A 5597-nucleotide genomic window follows, 5' to 3' on the forward strand; every position below is an offset into this window, starting at 1 on the left:
CTTTGTGCTCTTTCTGAATGATTTAAAGGCTGCCTTAGGTATATAAGACTAGGAATCATTTGACTGGGACTCTTTTTTTTTTTTGGAAATATGAATAATTTACAAGACACTATGGGACCACCTGAATACTTATTAAAATATTAAGTGTGTTTAATGTCTTGTCTGGTGCTTTTGAATGATCAGGCTAGTAACAGATTGTCAGGTTTGACTTCTGCTGCTGTACATGAAGCACCTGACATTGGGATACAATTCTGCTAATCCATCCATCTCCTATGCATGAGGGTTGAAGCAATATTGAATATGCTGTTTGGATTAAGGTAGCTGCTGATTTGGCCATGCTAATAGATGAACTGCAATCTATTTATTGGTATTACCTAGCTTAATGAGCGGGGCTTGAAGTTGTAATAAAGTGCTGTGTAACTAACATGCATGCATGAGGTTCCATTTAGCTCCAGATTCTTAAGTGACTACCTTTTTTCAAGGTCTATATGATTATTACAGAGGATCCCGTTCAGGATTTTAAGGCGGATGTTTTTGAACGAAAAATCTGCAGCTTCAATTTTTTTCCCCTGAATTTTACTAGACATTCCTGACCAACGTTATTTACAATGTATTACTGTTAATGTAACTGCAAAATGCCCCAATCAAGTCTGTCAGTCCTCACCACTTGAAAAATTATAATAGGGGAAATCAACAAACTTTTTGCCTGTTGATTGATTGCTCCCTGTAGCAGCCATTTTACTAAATGTTCCAGTACTGGACCTGTTGTGACTGCAAGCTGCTGTGGGTAATGTGTCCACCTCACATCTCCGGGGTCCCTGGTTTGATCCTGAGCTTGGACTGTTCTCCGTGAAAGCATGTTCGTCCTATGTTTGTGGGTTTCCTCCCACTGCAAAAACATGCAGGTAGGTGGATTATCTTTGCTAACCTGTTCATAGTTGTGTATGTGGTACCCTGCAATGGACTGCAGTCCCATCTGGAGTGCCAGATTGGCTATGCAAGCCTGACCAGGTTACTGAAGATCAAAGAATTAAGCCTACTATATTATCAGTTTTCACTTATGGATTGTCCAAGGGCAAAAACAAGAATTAATAGGTAAATGCAAACTTCTATACATGGCATTCCGTTTGTTATTGATTAGTGTTTCTGTGTCTGATTTTGGAGTAACATTGGGTTTGCTTATATAGCAGCTTTTGGCAACCTTGCTACTGACCAAATGTGATCACAAGAGGTCAGTGTGAACACATTCGAGACTTAAAGATAACAGATCACACTGGGACAGGTAAGGCAAATAAAAAGGGGTTTATTGCTAAAGTGAAGTTAAAAAAAAAAAAATTATTTTAACTGTTTTCTAAAATTCTCCCTGCAGATTTTTATTGGTAATGTGTTCTAGATATTTGGTGCATATTGATTACACAGGTAGATGTTGACCTGCTATGGCATTACTGTCTGTCGCACCTTCTCTAAAATATATTAACACTGTTGTGTGGTACAAAATAAAAGGTTATTAAAGTGAGTTATTTAAATTGTCGCTATTTTAACAGCTGTGACTGCTCTAGTTTGCTTAGCATTCATCACTCCATCTGTCCAAGGCTTTTATACTTGTGGTACAGTTAATGTGTACATTACCATGACATTCTGTGTACTCAGGAGACTCATTTGCTCTCAGTGGAATCAGTCAACACAACAGGTGCCTCAGACAGTTTACAAGCTTTCTGGTGAAATCAAGAGAAGCTTATTACTGGTTTGATTGTAATCGAGGCAAACCTGTAAAGTTTGTACAGCAGTCTTGCTCTTAAAATTAAATGCATACACAGTGTAAATGTGTTGGATGCCATTTCTAAAATAATAGAAATGGACACGTAATATATCTCGATTTATATACGAGCAACTTTCTCCATGATGCGGTCAATAATTAGAAAAAAATGTTTTGTAAAGCTATAGTATATTTCTTTCACATGCATTTGTTTTTAAAATGGCGTATTGTTCTGCCATGCCAGATGTTTTTGCGGCTAGTTTAACTGATCCTGAGCCTGCAGGCCCTCTTTGACTCCTCGCACACATTTTCCATCCACTGACGACGCTTAACAGTGCAGCTTGTCACATGGTTCTAGTGTGTAAACACCTCCAGCACACTTCTAATGTCAAAGGGGAAATAAGCTCTCTATTCACTGTAAGCCTAGGCACTGAGAGTTTTCAGGAAGCTTGTTTATCCTTTCTTCTGCACGATAACGGATGTGGTGTATAATCACATTGAGAGACGCCACATGTTTAGGCTTGGGGAAACTGGAAGACGTAAACACCTAAATTTTATTGTGTGAACTTGTAAAACATCGCGTCTGCATGCTGGTCGGGATCCAAGCTCAGTAATTAAGTTAACACACTGTTAGGTCCTGTACAGACTCTTAAGGTCCCTAGTGTATGAACAAAGTAAATGTTCCACTTTTAAGGTCCAATAATGAAAGAAATTGCATCCTTAGGTTAAAAACATGTATCATTAAGAGTAGCAACCCATTGAAGCATTTATAACCTGAAAGAGAAAGTTTAGTGCTTTTTCAGACTCAAATCCATAGAACTTATTTCCGTTTGCCATGAAAGTCCCACTACACAGGAAGTGACTTAAAGCTCATTTTTAATTTTTCAAATTCAGTTTCAGACTCATTGAATGGTTCTGTAGCTTTTCTGAAGGACTCTAATAAAAGACAAAAGGCTGGTGTGGTTAAAGATTTTATGGCAGGTGTGATCCTGCTTGTTTGGAATGAAAACCAGCATCCATTTACGCTCTTCATAAATTATACCCCCAACCCGTCACCACCCCAAACAAAACAAAAAAACACTGGCCCGTTGATGTCTTCCAGTCCTGCAGCAACCATTTTAATAAATGCTCCAGTACCGTTGTAATGGCAAGCTGCTGCCTAGTTGTCCTTTGCCCTTAATCATAGTTATATATTGAGTTCGGCCTGTAATCTATTTTTGCTTTAAAGTTTGAGTGTGCAGTGGGTAACACTTCCACCTCACAGCTCCAGGGTCCCTGGTTCAATCCTGAGCTTGTTTTACTGCCTGGGTGAAGGCATGTTCTCCATGTGTTTGCCTGGGTTTCCTCCAGGGTCTCTGGTTTGATACTACTATCCAGAAACATGCAGATTTGTCTGCACTAAATTCCCCTTAGCTGTGAATGTGTGTGCGCATAGTGCCCTGTAATGGAGTGCCATCCCACTCCCACCTTGTGCCTAGTACTACCAGGATTGATTCTGGATCCAATGCAAAGTAACATTGGGTTTCTTATGGCAGATTTGGCAACCAATGAGATTTCGCAGAAAATGTTTAGACTTGGGCAACTGGTTCCTGGAAAAAAACGTAACTAGAAATGAGCACTGGGGCAGAACTAGCATGATGTAGCTGGACCCGGGCACTATCCATCTGTTTTCTATACCGCTTATCCTACTGGGTCACAGGGAGCATCGGGCACAAGTTGGGGCACACCCTGAGCAGGGTGACAAACCAAACCATTGCAGGGCACAATCACACACCCAGTCATACACTACGGACACGCCATTCAGCCGACTGTGCATGTCTTTGGGCTGGGGGAGGAAACCGGAGAACCTGGAGGAAACCCTGCAACACAGGGAGAACATGCGATTCCACACACACAGGGCAGCGAATTGAACCTCCAGCCATGGAGGTGTAAGGCGAGTATGCTAACTACTAACTACTGGCACTAGTTCTAATTAATTACTGACTCAACAAAAAACATAACCAACATTTACATGATGCATTTTAACCCGTTTCACTTGTTCCTTCCACGTTTTTAGAAGTAAACGGTGAAAGATTTCTACTTTGTGGTTACAATGTGCTTTTCTTTTATACCTAATATATTACATCTATAACTTATTCATGAAATATTACATTCTCTTGTGTTAATGTTGTGGAATTTGAACTACTATTTGATGAAAGGAAAGCCTGCTGAATGGCCAACAGGTGAGTAACCTGACTGGCTTAGCTGTTATTTAGTCATGGCTACTGTGCTAGTATTTGCATATAATGCTATGTTTAAGGCATTAGACACAGGCGGCAGGGCTAGAATAGTGCAATGGGTGCAAAACAGTGTCTGGGTGAATTACTTGTTGCTTAGTATCCTTGCTAGTTTTCAGCTTTGCTGTGATAGTGTTGAATATTAAGCAGGTGTAGACTGTACTACTGTCCACAACGGGGCTACAATATTATGGAATGTTTGCAACATTTTAAGGGTGTGGAAGTATACTCATGCAAATACTTAATTTGGAAAAGCAACATGAGTAGGGCTCAAACGCAAGGCTTGTGTCTGAATTCACGTTTAGATGTGCTTATAGAGAATTAAAAGGTATCAGAATTAAAGCACAATGCATAGAACAAACAAAAATGTTTACTGAAGCCGAATCTAAAAGTCTAATAATGGGGATTTGGGGGGGATTTGTATGAACTTAATTTCAGTTTATTCATTAACATCATGTTCCAAAAAAAAAAAAATGCAGGTAGCTAGGTCTATCCAAGAAAATACTCATCCTGGTTAACCTATTGCTTTACTTATCGAGTTCTACAAATTGACCAATGTTCATTTTTATTGCTTTGAGAAATGTATAGGACTAAATCTTCATCAAGAACCCATGACGCTAGATAGATCGGTCATTCTTACTGGGGAGGTGCCTATAATGGACATGTTTTGCTAGTTAAATTTGGCTTTCAGCGCCACAGTGTCTTCTGTGTTGTAATTGTGAAAACATTATGTAGCCTATTGAACATTCCTGAGAACAATTTGTAAGCATCGAGACTTGTACGCCTAAAGTTTCCATGAGAGAGATCTATACAGGGGTGTTTGAAAGTTTGTGAACCCTTTTAGAAATTTCTAGATTTCTGCGTAAATACGACCTAAAACATTTTCACACAAGTCCTAAAAGTAGACAACGAGAACCCGATTAAACAAATGAGACAAAAATGATTACACTCGGTCATTTATTTATTGAGGAAAATGATCCAAATGGTCCACATCTGTGAGTGACAAAAGTATGTGAACCTCTCGGATTAGCAGTTAATTTGAAGGTGAGATTAGATTCAATCGTCAATAGGATGGCAATCCGGTGTGAGTGAGCGCCCTGTTATGGATCTCTCAAAGTCTGATCTTCACAACACATGTTTGTGGAAGTGGTACACAATGGAGATTTCTGAGGACCTCGGGGGGTGGAGAAGAAGAAGAAGAATTGTTGATGCTCATCAGGCTGGAAAACCATCTCTAAAGAGTTTGGACTCCACCAATCCACAGTCAGACAGAAATGGAGGAAAATCCCCAGGAGTGGAGACCAACAAAGCTCACTCCAAGAGCAAGACGTCTAACAGTCTGTGAGGTCACAAAGGAACCCAGGGTAACTCCTAAGCAACTAAACACCTGAATGTTCTCTTCACACCTGAAATGATGGGTGGTCTGCAACTGTTTGATGTAGCCTAGAGATCTCTAGCTATAGATGATGATGTGTTTCTTGTTTAAGAAAAGAAGGAAGCAGACAGTGCACGCGCTCGTGAAAGCCCGCCCCGCCCCGACACGCCCGCGCGCAGAAAGAAACTCC

The sequence above is a fragment of the Ictalurus furcatus genome, chromosome 15 (assembly GCF_023375685.1).
Source record: "Ictalurus furcatus strain D&B chromosome 15, Billie_1.0, whole genome shotgun sequence".
Lineage (NCBI taxonomy): Eukaryota > Metazoa > Chordata > Actinopteri > Siluriformes > Ictaluridae > Ictalurus > Ictalurus furcatus.